This window comes from Callithrix jacchus, chromosome 1 (genome assembly GCF_049354715.1).
Source record: "Callithrix jacchus isolate 240 chromosome 1, calJac240_pri, whole genome shotgun sequence".
Taxonomy (NCBI): domain Eukaryota; kingdom Metazoa; phylum Chordata; class Mammalia; order Primates; family Cebidae; genus Callithrix; species Callithrix jacchus.
In genome coordinates, this window is record NC_133502.1 from 200,498,515 (window position 1) to 200,518,981 (window position 20,467).

General features: G+C 38.7%; 1 protein-coding gene and 2 non-coding genes across 52 annotated transcripts in view; 1 reads left to right on the forward strand and 2 right to left on the reverse strand.

Moving 5' to 3' along the window:
• Window positions 1-20,467, forward strand: part of MTMR3 (myotubularin related protein 3) — a 132,030-nt gene that overhangs the window by 14,484 nt on the left and 97,079 nt on the right. The window lies entirely within an intron of this gene.
• On the reverse strand, window positions 2,112-2,217 carry LOC128929814 (U6 spliceosomal RNA). The gene has a single exon (XR_008476976.1). It is a non-coding gene; the product is annotated as a U6 spliceosomal RNA (small nuclear RNA).
• On the reverse strand, window positions 13,632-13,745 carry LOC118147973 (U5 spliceosomal RNA). The gene has a single exon (XR_004734704.2). It is a non-coding gene; the product is annotated as a U5 spliceosomal RNA (small nuclear RNA).

Sequence of the window (20,467 nt, forward strand, 5' to 3'; positions counted from 1 at the left end):
TATATATTGTTTTAAATTACCACAATATATTTTCTCTCTTTTTCTCCCAATAATAATAGTGTACAGGTTTGTTACATGGACATATTGCATGAGGTTTAGGGTACAGTTGATCCCACCACCCAGGTAGTAAGCATAGCACCCAGTAGGTAGTTTTGTTTAATTTTTTTGAGACAGGGTAGGTCTCTGTCCCCTGGCTGGAGTGCAGTGTTACGATCACTGGTCACTGTAGTTTTGATCTCTTGGGCTCAGTTGATCCTCCCAGCTCAGTCTCCTGGGTAGCTGGGACTATAGTAATGGGCCACCATGCCCTGCTAATTTTTTTTTTTTTTTTTAATTTGAGATAGAGTCTCGCTCTATCACCAGGCTGGAGTGCAGTGGCGCAATCTTGGCTAACTGCAACTTCTGTCTTCTGGTTTCAAGCAGTTCTCTTGCCTCAGCCTCCTGAGTAGCTGGGACTGCAAGCATGCACCACCATGCCCGGCTAATTTTTTTGTGTTTTTTGTAGAGACTGGGTTTCGCCCTCTTACCCAGGCTGGTCTTAAACTCCTGGATTCAAACAATCCACCCACCTCAGCCTCCCACAGTGCTGAGGTTATAGGCATGAGCCACTGTACCTAGCACCCAGTAGGTAGTTTTGAACCCTCACTTCTTCCCATCCTTTCCTCTCTGTAGTTCCCTGTATCTGTTGTTCCCATGTTTACGTCCACTGTTTACCCAGTGATTAGCTTAGGATGCTGATCTCCAGCTGCATGCATGTTGCTGCAAAGGACATGATTTTGTTGTGGCTGCAGTGAACCTTTGGGTAAAGAAAATTTATAGGGTCGGGCCCGGTGGCTCACGCCTGTACTCCCAGCACTTTGGGAGGCCGAGGCGGGTGGATCATGAGGTCAAGAGATCGAGACCATCCTGGTCAACATGGTGAAACCCCGTCTCTACCAAAAATACAAAAAATTAGTTGGGCATGGTGGCGCGTGCCTGTAATCCCAGCTACTCAGGGGGCTGAGGCAGGAGAATTGCCTGAACCCAGGAGGCGGAGGCTGCGGTGAGCCGAGTAACAAGAGCAAAACTCCATCTTAAAAAAAAAAAGAAAATTTACAAAAATATTTCACATCCTTTTTTTAAAAATTTTTATTTTTTTATTTTTTTTTGAGACGGAGTTTTGCTCTTGTTACCCAGGCTGGAGTGCAATGGCGTGATCTCGGCTCACCGCAACCTCCGCCTCCTGGGTTCAGGCAATTCTCCTGCCTCAGCCTCCTGAGTAGCTGGGATTATAGGCACGTGCCACCATGCCCAGCTAATTTTTTGTATTTTTGGTAGAGATGGGGTTTCACCATATTGACCAGGATGGTCTCGATCTCTTGACCTCATGATCCACCCACCTCGGCCTTCCAAAGTGCTGGGAGTACAGGCGTGAGCCACTGCGCCTGGCCCCCCCCTTTTTTTTTAAATGAAAGTAAGTAGTAGTAATTTATAGTTCACATCCACTTTATAAATGCCTCACTGTTAAAGACAATAGTTACATACTTTATAACATTTCCTTGATGTGGCAAATTTTTCTTGTTTTGTTTTTGTTTTATGTGAGTTAATTTGGATGAGACTTTCTTGAATTACTTACATTTATAGCATTTATCTCCAGTGTAGTTGAGATGAGGAGCCTTCAACAAACTTGTATACATACATTCATGGAGATGACACTTAGGTTATTTAATCAGGAAACACTCATACTTGTCCACATGTAGATGCTACATGTGGAGTTAGTCCTATTCTTTGGAAATTTCACCCTGTTGCCCTCACTGGTCTTGAACTCCTGAGCTCAAGTGATCCTCCCACTTTGGCCTCCTAGAGTGCTGGGATTACAGGCGTGAGCCAGTGTGCCCAGCCAGAAATGTTATTTTAATTCTATAGTATATAGTATATGTCATTGTGATTACAGTATATGTTTATTCCATGAGCAGCAAATTGACTCCTTCAACAGTTTTAATAATTTTCCAGTTGTTTTGTCTTCAGTTTCCCAGGCAAATAATGATATTGTCTTCAATTACATTATTGATTAGTTCATCCCATTTTTCATAATGATCTTTTTTTGATATTAAATAATACTGTAATAATAAAAAAAGATGGAAAGCCTCACCAATTTGCAAGTCATCCTTGTGCAGGGACCATGCTAATCTTCTTGTGTTGTTCCAGTTTTAGTGTATTTGCTGCTGAAGTGAGCACTCCATTTCTGTAAAGCTTAAAAAACAGACAAAACTAATAGATGGGAATGGAAATCAGAATAACGGTTATCTTTGGTGGTGAGGACAAGAGAGATTGTAGGTGTGCTAGTAATGTTCTTTGTCTTGATCTGGGTCATGATTTTATGATTGTGTTCTGTTTATGAGACTCATTGAGTAGTAGACTTAGGAAGTGTGTACTTCTTTGTATGCATGTTATACCTCAGTTAAAAACTTTTGCCTCTCACAGAATTTTAAAGAACAGAATCTGCTGAGTTTGTCTCCTTTTAGCTTTTGATGTAACTTTTCCACTACTTCACTTCATATATAAATACACTTAATGATAAGCCATTTAGCCTTTCTATTATGATATAAAACAAACATACAGAAGAGTGCACAAATCAAATGTATAGCTCAATGAAAATTTTAAATTATTGAATTGGAGTTTTTTTGGGTGCATTATACCTGTATCTTTGTTAGGAGGGAAGGAGTTGGTGGAGGGCTAAAAGTTTTGGAGAGGACAAAGTTTTAAGGAATCTCAGAATACTGAATCCTTATCTTGGCTCTGCCTTCACATTACTGTTTCTTTGGATAAGTCATTTAACTTATTTAGACCTCACATTTTTTTAATATAGGAAGTATAATTCTTAACCTTTCTTTTGCAAACTGAACTAGGTAGGTGCAATTCAGGTAAAATATAGAAATATAGAATAGTATTACTAGATGGCTCTTTATTTAGACCATTGAATTTAGGCCATTTATCTTGCAGAGCAGAATTGTGGTATATAAAGACTACATAGCTGGTGATTATTGATATCATTTATTTATATTAGGTTAATACTGAGGCTTAATTAACTATGCTGGTTATCACCCTGTGATTTATCATAATACATGTATTAACTCATGTGATAGTCTAGGACTACTCCCAGAGGGTGGTGAAATTATTCCAATTTTACTGATGAGACAGTTGAGACAAAATTAGGTTAAATAACTTGCCTAGGTGGGTTGAGATCTTGAGCCTGTGCTTTAAAAAAAGTTTTTTTTGAGAAAGGGTCTCACCCAAGCTGGAGTGAGTGGCGTGATCTTGGCTCACTGCAGTCTCTGCTTCCAGGGCTCAAACCATCCTCCTGCTTGATTCCCCCAAGTAGCTGGGACTGCAGGTGTGTGCCACCCACCACACCCTGCTAATTTTTTTGTGTATATATATATATATTTTTTGAGACAGAGTCTCACTCTGTAGCCAGGCGCCAAGCTGGAGTGCAGTGGCACAATCTCTGCTCACTGCAATCTCTGCCTCCCAGGTTCAATTCTCCTGCCTCAGCCTCCCAAGTAGCTGGGACTACAGGCGCACGCCACCATGCCCAGCTAATTTTTGTATTTTTAGTAGAGACGGGGTTTCACCATGTTGGCCAGGATGGTCTCGATCACTTGACCTCGTTATCCGCCCGCCTCGGCCTCCCAAAGTGCTGGGATTACAGGCTTGAGCCACCGCGCCCGGCCTTTTTTGTGTATTTTGAAGAGACGGCGTTTTGCAGCATTGCCCAGACTGGTCTCAAACTGCTGGACTCAAGTGATTTGCCCGTCTTGGCCTCCAGAAATGCTGGGATTATAAGTGTGAACCATGTGTCCCGCCTAAGCTTGTGCTCTTTTTTGTTTATACTGCCTAGTTAAGTGAAAGCACTTAAAGACTTTTAGGCAAATGTTAAGATTTTATAATAATCTGTTAGAGAGTTTTTGCAGTAAAAATTTTGGTATTTTGGGCCGGGCGCGGTGGCTCAAGCCTGTAATCCCAGCACTTTGGGAGGCTGAGGCGGGTGGATCACGAGGTCAAGAGATCGAGACCATCCTGGTCAACATGGTGAAACCCCGTCTCTACTCAAAATACAAAAAATTATCTGGGCATGGTGGCGCATGCCTGTAAGCCCAGCTACTCGGGAGGCTGAGGCAGGAGAATTGCCTGAACCCAGGAGGTGGAGGTTGCGGTGAGCTGAGATCGCGCCATTGCACTCCAGCCTGGGTAACAAGAGCGAAACTTTGTCTCAAAAAAAAAAAAAAAAAAAAATTTTGGTATTTTGGACCAAAATTAGGAGAAGAGTCTCATTTGTTTTGACCATTATGATTCTGGAAAAGATTGATGTCAGTATTTATTACTTGGATTTTATTCCCTTCTTAACAAAGGTTATTTTCTCCAAAAATGATTTGGATGCAAGCACCAGGTAGTTTTCTTTAAAAATATGTGTGTATTTTAATCTTAAAGGATTTTGTGACTAATTTACAAATACTGTGTTTAATTTTTAGGCAAAATGTTAATGGAAGGGAGTTTTCAAATTTGGAGGCAGATTGGACCAAGGCATCAGTGGTTTAAGCAACATCTATTTGGTCTTGGTATTAGAGCAATAAAAATTCTATCATGTATGGTTGAAAATTATTTTTGTTAAGGTATATTTGAGTATGGTTCTGTGAGGTTGGGAAACACTTCTAGTTGTGCAACCACCATGATGATCAAGATATACAGTAGTTCCTCAAAACAATTTCCTCATGACCCTTTCTATGGTCAGTCAATTTCTTCACCTTTAGTCTCTGGCAACCACTGATCTGTATTTTCTCAGGTCTTTTTTTTTTCAGAATTTCATGTAAATGAAATCATGCAGTATTTAGCCTTTTTGTTTTAATTTTTGTTTGTTTAATAGAAATGGGAGGTCTTGTTTTATTGCCTGTGCTGGCCTCAAGCTCCTTATCTCAAGGGATCCTCCTACTTGGCTCAGTATGTAGGCCTATTGAGACTGACATCTGTTATTTAACCTAATGTATTTTGAGATTCATCCATGTTTTTATGTATCAGTAATTACTTTTTGTTGCTTAGTGGTATTCCAGTGTATGGATATACAACAGTTCTGTATTCATTCCCCAGTTCATTTGGTTGTTTCCAGTTTTTGGTAACTATAAATAAAACTGCCATAAAAGCATTCATATGTACATACATACACACATGCCCATGCATTTTTTATATTGTTTAAAAAAATATGGTGCCTAGAAGTTTTTAAAAACTATTTCTTTATTTATTTGTTAATGAATGAGAGCTTCTTATGTTGCTCAGGTTGGCCTTGAACTCATAGCCTCGCCTCCTCAAGTGCCATGACAACTGACCAGAGCCACTGCGGCTCCCCTATTTATTTATTTTTTAAAGATGGGGTTTCACCATGTTGGTCAAGCTGGTCTTGAACTCCCGACCTCAGGTCATCTGCCTGCCTTGGCCTCCAAAGTGTTTGGATTACAGGCATGAGCCACCACGCCTGGCTGGTACCTAGAAGTTTTATAACTCTACTACAGAACCTGAAAAAGCTGATGACTTTCACAGAATGCTGTAAATTGCTTAGTAAACTTCATCCCCAGAAAAGCCTACTCTGGAATGAGACCAATCTATTTATATAAATAATCTTGTAGTATAAACTGTAAGTCATTAGAATTTTTTTAAATTAAAGAAGTATGCACACATACTTATTTAATGGGTAAATTTATATATAAAACTCCTTAGTGCATAATTTTATATTTTATGTTTTTAATAGCTTTTAAATTGTGAATCATTGACTTTTTTGTTTCTCCAAGTAATAGAATGGTTATATAATTGGTTATGAAATTTCATAAGTAAAACATATTAGGAAAAAATTTTAGCATTACAGAGTTCCTTTTTTTCCTTCTCTCCCCTCCCCCAAGATGGCTGAAGGTATTAATATTGATAATCAGAGTTTCATGTGAACAAGACATAAAACTTAGGTTGATTAGCTACTTGAATAAATTATCTTCTTTGTTGTGGTAGTGAGCTTTCTTTTTGCAGCAATATAAGGCCAAGAGAAATAGATGAGACTTTTTTTACCTTAGAAAAGAGATTGCAGGCTGGATGAGGTGGCTCATGCCTGTAATCCCAGCACTTTGGGAGACCGAGGAGGGCAGATCACTTGAGGTCAGGAGTTCGAGGCCAGCCTGGGCAACGTGGTGAAAACCTGTCTCTACTAAAAACACAAAAATTATCTGGATGTGATGTCATGTGCTTGTAATCCTAGCTACTTGGAAGCTGAGGCATGAGAATTACTTGAACTCAGGAGGTGGAGGCTGTAGTGAGCTGAGATTGCGCCAGTGCACTCCAGCCTGGGTGACAGAGTGAGACTTCATCTCAAAAGAAAAGAAAGAGATTGCAGACAATTTTTGCAAGTTAATTTTTTGAGGTTCCAGTTCTAACCCTGAGGACTACAGAGGCCATAGGTGGTTTGATGTTTCAGAGAATAGTACTGTTTTTGATTTCCTTCCTTCCTTCCTTCCTTCCTTCCTTCCTTCCTTCCTTCCTTCCTTCCTTCTCTTTCCTTTCCTTTCCTTTCCTTTCCTTTCCTTTCCTTTCCTTTCCTTTCCTTTCCTTTCCTTTCTTCTTTTCTTTTCTTTTCTTTTCTTTTCTTTTCTTTTCTTTTCTTTTCTTTTCTTTTCTTTTCTTTTCTTTTCTTTCCTGTTTTTTTGAGACAAGGTCTTACTCTGTCACCCAGGCTGGAGTACAGTGATGCAAATCATGGCTCACTGCAACCTCAACCTCCTGGGCTCAGGTAATCCTCCCAACTTAGCCTCCTGGGTATCTGGGACACTATAGGAACGTGCCACCTTGCCTGGCTTTTTTTTTTTTTTTTGTAGAGATGGGGTTTTGTCATGTTTCCTAGGCTGGACTTGAACTCTTGGGCTCAAGAGATCCGCCTGCCTCAGTCTCCCAAAGTGCTTGGATTAAAGGCGTGAGCCACCTCACCTAGCCATTTCTTTTGTGTAGTCTGGAACCTTAGTTTAAGCCCTCGGTTTAAATGTATTACATGATTGAGGTGCTAGGTATACAGAGGTACTAGAACTACAGAGCTTTTTTCATTAATATACATTTCTTCTGCGGTTGAATATTCAGAAAACTGAATATTGTGTTTGGAACCAAGGGATATTACACTTGAAATATGGTCATTTGGTGAACAGGTATCTCATTTGTAGGCTGTCATTATTTTTGGCTATTTCACATTTAAATACCTTCCTGGAAATACCTGCCCAGTCTTGCCAGTAATGGGGATTGCAGGTTAACAAGTTTGTCTTCTATATGTGGTTGCCTGATATGAACAAGACCTATATAGCTCTTTCCTTTAACCATAACAGCAATGTTTGTGATCCAAGTCTAGAATTCCAGGATAGGGCTGCCAGAATTAACACCATGGGAGTATGGAGGTAGCAACTGTGGGATTAGTAATACAAATAGAATTTTAATTAGCTTTATCAGTTGTACACTTAATCTTCATTGCTACCTTGTGAAGTAGGCACGGTAGGCTATATTGTTACTCCTACTTTACAGATAAGTATATTGTGTTTCATAGCTGTCAGAACGTATCTGAGGTTGCACTGCTAGTGAGTAGCTGAAATAGTACTTGAGTCCACACATCAAGTTTACACTACTGCAGTTTACTATGGTGAATAAGAGCTCAGACTTGGGTTTGAACTGTGGTTCTGCTACTTACCTCTCTGTCATCTTGGGCAAGTTCTTTAACCACTCTGAGTCTCAGGCTTCAAATGGGGATAACAATAATACCTCTTAGGGCTCTTGTGAGAATTCAGCAAGTGCTTATAATATTAGATAACCAATAGTAAGCACTCCATTTTTGCTAATTGTGGTTGTTGCTACTGTTATTACAGTAATAACAACACAACAGTTACACATCCTCTTTGCCCTGAGGATCTGTGTTAAGAGTTGAAAGACAATAAATGTAAGAAGCCAAAATATTCAAAGATGATAAAGTAAGTAACAAGGGGAGTTGTTTTTAGCAGGAAGTTGGACAATATTGAGAGGGGTATGTTTGTGTGTGTGTCTTGGTTCTAAACAAGGAAGCAGTTAGACAATTAAGTTATAAGTATGTTAGGCAGTTGGAGCCTTGGTACAGAGTTGAGTAGGACTAGTGTTGTAGGAAAACTTTTAAAAGAATTTTTTTTATTTTTTAGAGATGGGGTTTCTCCGTGTTGGTCAGGCTGGTCTTGAACTCCCGACCTCAGGTGATTCGCCCACCTCAGCCTCCTAAAGTGCTGGGATTACAGGCGTGAACCACTGCACCCGGCTTGGAGGAAAACTTTTTAATCAATTATCACACGTGGCATGTGGAAATTTACGTTCTAACAAGATTTAACCATACCAATGTGCTATCCTCTATTATGGTTCTTAGAGCTATTGTTACATCAGAATGGATTAAGAAGCTTTACATTTTTCATTTTTAGTGATTATACAGAGACTAACCCTCTATAGTTGGGGGATGGGTTTTAGGACCCCTATATACCAAAATCTGGGCATACTTAAGTCCCCCAGTTGCCCCTGTGGAGCCTGCCTATGTGAAAAGCCAGCCCTTGGCCTGCTGTATATATGGGTTTCACATCTTGAGAATACTTTTTCCATCCACATTTGATTAAAACAAATCCGCACATGAGTGGACCTGTGCAGTTCAAACCCCTGTTGTTCGAAGGACAATTGTGTAAATAAAGCAGTGGTCCCTCTCTTTGAAGTTTTCATAGTTGATACTTGTATCATAGTTGATACATAGTAGTTGATAATATGAAAATTTCATAGTTGATAAAATTTCATAGTTGAGCTCTTTTACCATGTGTGTAAGTCTTAAGTGCTAGGGAATTCAGAAGTATAAGTTACAGGGTTATATCATTTGGTGCTTGAGTCCTTTCCTTTGGATAAGGTATATCCTTGGTAAAAGGTAATGTTCTTTCAAGCATTCTAAATTAAATGAAGTTGTTTTAATTTACTTATTGGGGAATATCTTATCTTTTATTGTATTTTTACAGCTTTCTCCCTTTTGGATATTAAAACAGTTTTAAGGGTTTTGGTGCATATTTTAAATTTGTTCACTAAACACTTGCAAAAGCATATTTTAAATTATGGCAAGTTTCTTAAACCTGTTAACCTGTTATATGTTAGCTGTTATATATTACTTTTTTCAAAGTCATTACATATCCTTTTACTGACAAATGTCAAGTAAGTTCTGAGCATCTGAAAGTCTAGATTCATCGGAGCATTTGCTCAGGAAGATATTTTTTGTTTTGTTTTCGAGATGGGGTTTGCACTGTGTTTTCTAAGCTGGCCGTTAACTCCTTGGATCAAGCAGTCCTCCCATCTCAGTCTCGTAGGTAGCTGGGACTAGGTGCAATTACGTACCACTGTGCCAAATTTATTTTTAAAGTTTATAGGAAAAACTGTGTGTCTTCTAGAGACCAGTACCATGCATGAATATATTTGTCTCACTTTTATTTATTATTTTTTATTTTGAGACAGAGTCTCTCTTTGTTGCCCAGGCTGGAGTGCAGTGATGCAGTCTTGGCTCACTGCAACCTCTGCCTCCCGGGTTCAAGTGATTCTCTTGCCTCAGCCTCCCTAGTAGCTGGGATTATATGCCCAGCTAACTTTTGTATTTTTGGTAGAGATGGGGTTTCACCACATTGACCAGGCTGGTCTCAAACTCCTGACCTTAAGTGATCCATCTGCCTCAGCCTCCGGAAGTGCTGGGATTACAGGCGTTAGCCACCATGCCTGGCCTGTCTCACTTTTTATACCCTGAAAGCATTATTACTCTCCATTATTGTATTCAATGCTAGGAGCTTGAGTTGCCCTACATCTTCTCCCCCTTTCCCCATTCTCAACATTGTTTCACCTTATAAAAATTAAAAATTTGGCTGGTATGGTGGCTTATACCTGTAATCCCAGCATTTTGGGAGACAGAGGTGGGTGGATCACTTGAGGCCAGGATTCGAGAGCAGCCTGGCCAACGTGGTGAAACCTCATCTCTACTAAAAACACAAAAATTAGCTGGGCATGGTAGCATGTGCCTGTAATCCCAGTACTTGGGGAGCTGAGTGAGGCAGGAAAATTGCTTAAACCTAGGAAGCGGAGGATCCAGTGAGCTGAGATCGCGCCACTGCACTCCAGCCTGGCTTACAGAGTGAGACTTGGTCACAAAAAAACAACCCCTAAAAGTTATAAAATTTTTTATTGATGGATTTCTCTAAAACTCTTTACTAAAGGTACTTACTAAAGAGTAGATGTTTTCTCCCTTCAGTGATAGTTGATGGCCCTTCAGAGAATCCTCAAGTATCTCAAGCTTTTACTTCAGAATTCCTTTTTTTTTCAAAGACGGGGTTTCACCATGTTGGTCAGGCTGGTCTTGAACTCCCGACCTCAGGTGATCCACCCGCCTTGGCCTCCAAAGTGCTTGGATTACAGGTGTGAGCCACCACACCCGGCCCAGAGTTCTTAACTGAGACAGAAAAGTTGAGTTTTCTTTCCTCAAGGGCATTATAAATTTTAAAAGTACCCATTTGCATAAAATCTACTCAAAGAAAATTATCAGGTGATTTTACAGGATATTTTCGGATTCTTGCATATAAGAGAATCTTTTAACATGATAACTATTTAACCTCCTTTGTATTATTTATTCCCTCTCTTACTGAAACAAGTGAGTGGCTTGCTTGGATATGTATCTGTATCTTTTTTTTGATACACACTTTGAGGGAGTCTTTTGAAATGCAGTGTTTTGGTCACCATTCCAGCTCTACAGGAATATGGTTTCATGATAAAGCCAACAAAGAGCACACTGGCAGCAGTCCAGAAGCTGACTCACTAAGGAGTAATGATAGACACTTTGAAAGGAGTGACTGGTCTCAGGATCTCACATTTCAAAGCTTCATGCTACGATTACATCAGTAAAAGGCAGCCAAGAAATCAAGAAGAGATCTTGCTTGTACCTCCTAGGAGTAGTGGTATATAGGTAGGAAGAACTTCCATAGTCGGATGCAAGTAAGATTTTTTTTTTCCCCCTAACAACCTTGTAAAACTTGGGGGTGGGCAACAAGTTGAGGATTCAGAATGGGAGTAACCATGGTGGGAGCTTTCCTTCTACAGACCTGGCTGAGAATAGCCTTATGATGAGTAACTTAAGGGTTAACTCAAGAAGCTCAATGCCATATCAGTTTTCTAGAGCTAAGGGAATATACATAGTAAGCACAAGTATCATGTTTATGTCAGACACTGTAGCTACTGCTTCCTACTAGAACAGACCAGAAGAAACCGAAGCAAGACCAGAATCAATTCCGTTTTGAGGAACAGACCTTTTGCCTACTAGCATTGCACACTTTAGGAGTAAAAATAGAATGAAAGTAGACTTGCTTCAGTACTCTGAAAGAGATAGTAACTCTTGATTGTTTTGGTGGATTAGAGTAATTGCAGCTCTGTTTCTAAATTGAATTTCATAGCTATAAGTTGTTCTAGGTGGCAAATTAATCTTCTTTAATCAGTACTACAAATTACTTTAATTGTTGGCCCTTTGTGGAAATAGCAGGAAAATGCCTTTTTCATGTTGAAGGTTATCTGAGAGAGAAAACATCTACATAATCTGAAAATATTTTCCAGAGATAAGGCTAAGTGACTGTGTATACCACTGTGATAGATTGACTCATTTTGATTATTGTAGAACTTTGTATTTCTCAGTAAAAAGTACTAAACATGATAACATTATGGAGGATTGATTGCTTTTAGTCATTTGCTGTATTCTTTAAAGCACATTTAGGAATGAAAAGTTAGTTTCCAAAGTGCTATCATTCATTTAATATACGTTTTCTCCAGAATATGCTTCCCAAAAGTTAAGAGTACTTTTATTTACTTAAAAAATATGTTAATTTTCTTTTCTTTTTTTTGAGACAAGTTATCACCTTGTTGCCCAGGCTGCAGTGCAGTGGTACAGTCATGGCTTACTGCAGCTTCAACCTTCCAGGCTCCCACATTCCTCCCAGGCTCAAGCCATCTTCCCAGTTTAGCCTCCACCATGCTCAGCTGATTTTTTATTTCTTGTGGAGACTGGGTATTGCTATATTGCCCAGGCTGGTCTAAAACTCCTGGGCTTACTTTGCCCAGCCCACAAGAAATATGTTACTTTTTTTTGAGATTTTTGTATAATCTGAGAACACAGATTATCTGCCCTACTCGCCCACCCCCAAGGATATAGACCTGGTTTCATGGTACTGAGAGAAAAAAAAATTAGTTTCTTAATTTATATTGCTTTTCTGCCTTTTTGAGATTGAGCGCTTTGACTTTTCTCATGTTTTTGTATTTGCTATATATGTGTTGTTCCTTAATTTCTTACGTGGTTTAAACTTGAATCTGTAAATTATTTACTAGCTAGCTTTATGACTTGGGCAAGTTACCTTATCTCTCTCTGCTCCTTAGTTTCCCTCTTTATAAAATGAGGATAATAATATTACCTACTTTGTAGAGTTGTTGTAAGATTAATGACTAATAAATGGTGAAGCACTTAGAGTACTCTATACATGTTGGCTGTTAAAATTATAAGCAAGGACCTGGACTTCTCCCCTCCATTATTTGTATCTCTTCATCTTTATAATTTTTTCATAAACAGTCTCTAAGCATGTCACAGAACTTTGTATTAAGGAATAATAAATATCACCTTGTATGTAATTCTTTATTATAAACATAAATTTGTTACTTGTTAAAAACAGAGTATCATTTTGCCTCAGATTGAGCTTAAAAGAAGTTAGTAGAAAGTCGGCCCTTTTCTGTGTTTTATAGGTACCCACACACCACTGAATGTAGGTCATCGTTTAAATTAAATTCTGAATGTATATCCGAATCTAATGCAGTTATGTAGAACAAAAGAGCTTCTATGGGACTACAGGTGTTACTGTAAAGGTAAACACTGTAGTTGGTAGCAAACTGATGAGTTACACTAAGGGATGGATCAGCAGTTTTGGGGGTTGCTGGTTTTTATTTAACAGTTGTTTCAGAATGATTACTCCTGAAACAAAATAATTGAGAACATACATAGGTTAAGAAATTTCACATTCCTTTCCACTTAAACCTCTTGAGAAAAGAAGCATTTTTTCAAGGATAGTTAGTTCTGTGAGTGCCATATGAATTTTAGCCATTATGGCGGGGACTATATGATAATCAACAGTAGGAGTCTCACACTTTAGTTTCAGATTTGTGCTGTTGTTGAGTAAATTTTTAGAATGAGATTGCCTCTTTCTTGCTAAACTGTCATATGTATAAGCCCATTCAATTAACTTTTTTCCCCCTGTTAAACCTTTTTTTTTTTTTTGAGATGGAATCTTGCTCTGTTACCAGGCTGGAGTGCAGTGGCCTGATCTCGGCTCATTGCAACCTCTGCCTCCTGGGTTCAAGCGATTCTCTTGCCTCAGCCTCCCGAGTAGCTGGGATTACAGGCACGTGCCACCACACCCAGCTAATTTTTTGTATTTTTAGTAGAGAGGCCTCTCAAAGTGCTGGGATTACAGGCATGAGCCACCGTGCCCAGCCAAGACTTTTTTTTTTTTTCTTTCTTTCTTATATTTAGCCCTGCCTAAGAAGGCCTCAAAAAATTTGGTCACCAATTCACAACTGTTAACTCTTCAGGGAAATCTTTAATAAAAGGCAAAAAGATTTGTTATGAAGAGAAACCAGAGCATGTGTGACAGTTAGTGGTTCAGTGTCAGGGGTTAGATTTTTCTTAAATGTTACTTACATTTAGTAGGATTATTGATAATTCCTAAGTTATATCCTTAAATCATATTTTTTTGGACATTAGGGATCTACTTTCAACACTTAATTATACTTGTAAAAGGAATAGAGCATTCAGTGGATTTCTTGTTTTTGAGATTCTGGCGTTTTATTCATTAAATAAAATAAGTTAACTTGTAGATAGTGGCAAATCATTACTTTTAGTTTATTAGATCCCTCGGTAGGATATCCATTTTCTGGCAGCTTAAGGGTTGAGCATGTGTACCAGGCCCAGGGAATTTTGTAACTATCCCCCTTGTACTATAATACTGATTGGCACTACAGATTGGTAATTCGACAGTAGGCATTTTTCATAGGTATTGTTATACAAATGACAGGAGCAAATTTTCTTCTGGACTTGTGAAGCTGAGACTGTCTGCCCTACCCCAGGCAGGAGGTCAGCCTGCAGTGGAAGAGAATGAAGCCAGAATGAGGTCAAACAAGTAAAGAGGAGCATGAGGTAGAGATGGATCCTATAGCACTGAGCTTTGGGGCCCTGGTCTTGAAGTTTTTTTGTTTGTTTCTGTGCACCATCTCATTATCCTGTGAGCCAACAAATTTTCTGCTTTTTGGGCTGGGTGTGGTGGCTCCCACCTGTAATCACAGCACTTTGGGGGAGGCTGAGGCAAGGAGGATTGCTTGAGCCCAGGAGTAGGAGACCAGCATAGGCAACATAGGGAGACTTGTCTATACAAAAAATAAAAAAATTAGCCAGATGTGGAAGCGCACGCCTGTAGTCCCAGATACTCGGGATGCTGACATGGGAGGATCTCTTGAGGCTGGAAGGTGAAGGTTATAGTGAGCCATGATCACACTACTGTACTCTAGCCTGGGTGACAGAGTGAGATTGTCTCCAAAAAAAATTTTTTTTTAAATTTTGTTTAAATTACCTTAATTTGGGTTTTTTTTTTTTTTTTTTAATTACAACTGAGAATTTTGACCAGTATATTTAATGTTAGCCTCACTATTTCTCCAGTGGGCTAAGTATTTAAAAATACTTTGGACTTTAATCTCAGGATAAATATTAATATACATAGGTACATTTAGTTTGTATATGAGATAATATTCAGAGTCAGTGGACTGAAAATAGTAACGTATTTTCCATTTATCAGTGGCTTAGAGGGAAAAGTATTTATAATGGATATAGAATGAATCCGTATTCCTTTCCCATTATTTACACTTACACAGTGTAGAAATTTTCCTTAAAGAACTTATCACCATAATAAGGTCAATAGCAAAGATATAAAGTCAGTACTTTCACTGATTAGGCATACATATTCTCTTTATTGTTTTCTTACAAAGTAGCTATAATAACCATATAAAAGGATCAGAAAGGGGGAGAAACACTGGGTGGAATGACAGACAAGAAGAAATGAGGTGAGGCCTGTGTAGTAAGCATTAGTGAACTTGTAGTAATTGCTTTAGGTTCCATGGATTGCCCACTTGTGCAAAATGAATTGTTGGTAGAGATAACAAAAAGTCTTAATTTGTGTTCTTTATGCTAAGGTTAAAATTGATAAGGTCAGTTAGGTATTAAGAGCAGTTTTCTTGTCTTTTACTTATTTATGTTTATGAATGAATGAATGAAGAAATGAATAACGAGGTCTTGCTTTGTCACACATGCTGGAGTGTTAGTGGCATGATCATAGCTCACTGCCATCTCAAACTCCTGGGCTCAAAGGATCCTTCATCCTCCCAAGTAGCTGGGATTATACATGTGTGCCCCTGTGCCTGGCTAATTTTTACATTTTTATTAGAGACAGGGTCTTGCTGTTGCCCAGGCTGGTCTAGAACTCCTGGGCTCAAGGGATCCTCCTGAGTCAGCCTTCCAAAGTGCTAGGATTGCAGGCATGAGCCATCAAGCCTGGTCTTGCCTTGTCTTGATTTTTAAAAAGCTGTTGTCATTATGTTGCCTTTCAAAATCTGGTTCTTTACCACCCCAATTGCCTGGAGGTAATGAATTAGGTGAGAATGAAAGGTGAGTACCTAAAAGTTTCAGAATTGGAAGTCTTTATTTAATAGGATTAATGTGTAGGAGCTGCAGGGAATATGAAGGACTTTTAAATATTCCAGTCCCAAAATAAACTTGACCATTGGCCAAGATTGTGGTAAGCTGAGTATTTGAGATGTCTATGCTACATCATCTAACATTTGGCCTAAACTGTTTTAGCTGGCTTGCCTATGTAAATCGAAACTTCCTTAAATACTTAACTGTGAGTTAAACATAGTTCTGGAGCTCCATCGAAAGGGTCTTAGTTGGCCAGGCACAGTGGCTCATACCTGTAATCTCACCGTTCTGGGAGGCTGAGGTGAGAGAATTGCTTGAAGCTTGGAGTTTGAGATCAGCCTGGAAACATAGTGAGACCCCTGTCTCTACCAAAAAAAAAAAAAATTATCCATCTGTGGTGGTGCTCATCTGTAGTTGAGCTACTCAGGAAGCTGAGGTGGGAGAATTGCTTGAGCCCAGGACATCAAGGCAACAGTGAGCCATGATGACACTACTGTACTCTATCCTGGGTAAAAGCGAGACCCCAGTGTCAGAAAAAAAGAAAGAAAGAAAAGAAAACTAAGGGTCTTAGTTACACAGATCTTCTTGGTCATCCCTAAAGCTTACATTCCAAGTTTATATTTACAGTAAAGTGATCTCTATGTCAAAACGTGTTTCCACTAGTTACTAATTTGGGGCAAGTCATTAACTTCTCAGAGCTCTACTATAACTAAGATTTAGGAAAAATATTTGTCTTACCCAGAGCACATATGTATACCTTTGATTTTTTTTTGCTGCCACGTGATTTAAAAAAATCAGCCTTAGAGAGGTATTATTTGCACAAAATTTGCCCTTTTTCTGGGATATAATATAAATGAGATCATACAGGATGTACTATTTTGTGCCTCTCCTCTTTCATTTTAGCATAATACTTTGAGATTCATCCATTTTGTTAAAAGTAGTAGTTATTTCATTTAATTGCTAAGTAGTAGTCCATTGAATGGATATCCCATAATTCCTTTATTGACTAGTTAATGGATATTGGGGTCGTTTCTAGTTTTCGGCTTTTTTTTGAGATGGAGTCTCACTCTGTTGCCCATGCTGGAGTGCAGTGGCATGATTTTGGCTAATCGCAACTTCCGCCTTCCGGGTTCAAGTGATTCTCCTGCCTCATCCTCATGAGTAGCTGGGACTACAGGTGCATGCCACCATGCCCGGCTAATTTTTTTGTATTTTTAGTAGAGACAGGGTTTCACTGTGTTAGCCAGGATGGTCTTGATCTCTTGATCTGCCCTCTTGGGCCTCCCAAAGTGCTGAGATTACAGGCATGAGCCACTGCGCCGGCCCAGTTTTTGGCTATTATGAATAAAGCTCCTCTGAATATTTGCAACATAGATCTTTATGGACATATATTTTCATTTCTCTTGGTTAAAAATTAAGGAGTAGAAATTGCAGGATTGTAGAGTAAGTCTGTTTATAGTTTTTAAAGAAACTTCCTATTTTGCATTCCTACTGGCAATGCATGAGAATTCCAGGGCTCCAAATCCTTGTTGATGTTTGTTATTGTCAGTCTTACTAACATAAATCATTCTAGTGGATCTGTAGTGATACATCATCATGGTTTTAGTTTGTAATTTCCAGATGATTAATGATTCTCTTTTCGTGTGCCTATTTGCCATTTATATATCTTTGGTGAAGTGTCTGTTCAAATCTTTTGCTCATTAAAAATATTAGGCTGTTTATTGTTAAATTGTGAGTTCTTTATGTATTCTGAATATGAGTCCTTTATAACAGGTTTTGAAAATTACACGTTTTGCAAATATGTTCTTGTAGTTTGTGGCTTGCCTTTTCATTCTTAACAGTGTTTTTCAGAGAGCAAAAACTTAATTTTTATGTAGTCTATTTTTTTTTCTTTTTGAGTTACTATCTTTATAGCCCGTCTAAGGAATTGTCTCTAAACCTAAGGTCACTAATATTTTCTTAAATTTTATTCTGGAAGCTTATAGCTTTGTTTGACATTTAGGTCTATGAAACATTTCAAATTAAATAATGAGGGAGGTAAATATAGGCTTGTCTTTTTGTTTATACTGTGAATATCTGAGTTTTCCTTTGAGAGTGCTTTTATTGCAGCTCACAAAATGACATATTGTGTACTACCATTCAGTTTGAATATTTTCTAGTTTCTCTTTTAATGTCATTTTTGGCCTATGGATTATAAAAGTGTGATGTTTAATTTCCTGTAGATATTTTATTGTTACTAATTTAATCCATGTGGTCAGAGAAGATACTCTATAGGATTTCAGTCCTTTTCGGCATTTCAGAATTTAAGATTTGTGGTCAGGCATATGGTCTATTGTGGTGAATGTTTTGTGTCTTTAAAAAGACAAAAGATTTGGTTCTACCAGTTTTGCCTCGTATATTTTGAAGTTCTGTTTTTGGGTACATACATATTTAGGATTGTTATGTCTTCTCAGTAAATTCAGTCTTTTATAATGACTGATCTCACTTTATCTTGATATTATTCGCCATCCCCTAGGCTACTTTAACATGAATATAACATGTTGTAGCTTTCTTACCATAATATTTGTATAGTGTATTTTTTTCCATCCTTTTACTTTCAGTCAATCCGTGTATATATTTGCAATGCTTTTCTTACGGTTAGCACATAGTTAGGTCTTGCATTTTAATTAGCCTGACAGCCTCATTCATTCATTCATTCATTCATTCATTCAGAGTCTCACTCTGCCGCCCAGGCTGTAATGCAGTGGCATGATCTCGCCTCACTGCAACCTCCGCCTCCCGGGTGCAAGTGATTCTTCTGCCTCAGCCTCCCAAGTAGCTGGGATTACAGGTGCCCTCCACCATGCCTGGCTTATTTTTGTAAATTTAGTAGAGAAGGGATTTCAGCGTGTTGGCAAAGCTGATCTCAAACGATCCACCCACCTTAGCCTCCCAAAGTACTAGGATTACAAGTGTGAGCCACCGCGCCTGGCCAACAGTCTCTTTTTAATTGTTGTTATTAAATGGTCCATTTACTCTGAGTTTGAGTATCTATATGGTTAGGTTTAAGTCTACCATTTTGCTATTTGTTTTCTATTCATCCCATCTATTCTTTTTTTCCTTTCATTTTTTTGAATGAAGGATTTTGTAATATTTCATCTCTTATCCCATCTTTTAGTGGACATATACTTACTCGTTTTATTTTTTTCTATGCCTACTGTATAGTGGAGTAGGTACCTTTAACTTATCACATTCTACCTTCAAATTATATACCACTTAATGTATAATAACCCTATGGTGATATGTCTCCATTTTCCCATCTTCTGTTCTTTTTGCTATTGTCATACATTTTACTTTTGGATATGTTAAAAAACCCATAATTCAGTGTTATTATATCTCATTTAAGCAGTCAATTATCTTTTGAAAAGGATTTTTAAAAAAAATTTATGTGAATTCTTCAAGGCTTTTTGTTTAAAGCTTTGTTAGGGTGGGCTTGGAGGGGGGAGCCTTTGCCTTAGGGCTAGTTTAGGTTTCAGCTGAATGCCCTGAGTTTAATGAGGTCTCTACTCTGGTTAGTCAGAAGGAGAATGCCTGTGTAAAATCTGGTAGTTGTGTTTATAGTTCCCAGTAGTTGCTTATTACCCAATGATTGTTCCTTGCCCACCCTCGTGAAATCTCACCTAATGCACAAGCAGCTAGTTTAGTAAAGATGTAATAATGTCTTACAAATTGCAGCTGCTTCACCCTTGTGAAACTTATTTAAGTTGCTGATTGGGTTTTCGTCCTGCGTAGATTCTCAGTTTCTCCCTTGCTGGCTGGGGTCTGGAAAGTGCCTCAAAATACAAAGCCTGGATAATCATAGGGCTCAGGTAATTTGCTTGTCTTCTTCCAGGGATTGCAATTCGGTGCTGTCTGTTGTCCAGCATCCTAGACAAGCTTGTTTAATGTATCTTGTCCAGTTTTTTAGTAGTTTTGGTGGAAGGGCTAGTCTCAAGTTACTCCATCATGGTTGGAGTAATTTAGCTTTTTATAAATAAATAGAAAGTTTGCATGATAAAAGCTGTTATATCGAGACCATCCTGGCCAACACGGTGAGACCCCATGTCTACTAAAAATACGAAAAAAATTAGCCGGGCATGGTGGCACGCTTCTGTGGTCCCAGCTACTCGGGAGGCTGAGGCAGAAGAATTGCTTGAACCCAAGAGGCGGAGGTTGCAGTGAGCTGAGATTGTGCCACTGCACTCCAGCCTGGTGACAGAGCAAAACTCCGTCTGAAAAAAGAAAAAAGCTATTATAGCCTATTTCATAAATTAATACATTGTATTCTGTGGACAATGTTTTGCAGCATTTGTCCTGGCTTAGCTGCCACTGCACTCCAGCCTGGTGACAGAGCAAGACTCCGTCTCAAAAAAGAAAAAAGCTATTATAGCCTATTTCATAAATTAATACATTGTATTCTGTGAACAATGTTTTGCAGCATTTGTCCTGGCTTAGCTGATAGACGTGTTCTAATTGCTCATTACAGGATTTTATGTAAATGTTTAGCCTTCGTGATTGCCAACAGTACCCTGGGTCTGCTGCTTTACCAGTTGCCCTGTAATGCCTACAGTTGATTGCTAGAATGATCCCTCTGGCCCCTGTAAC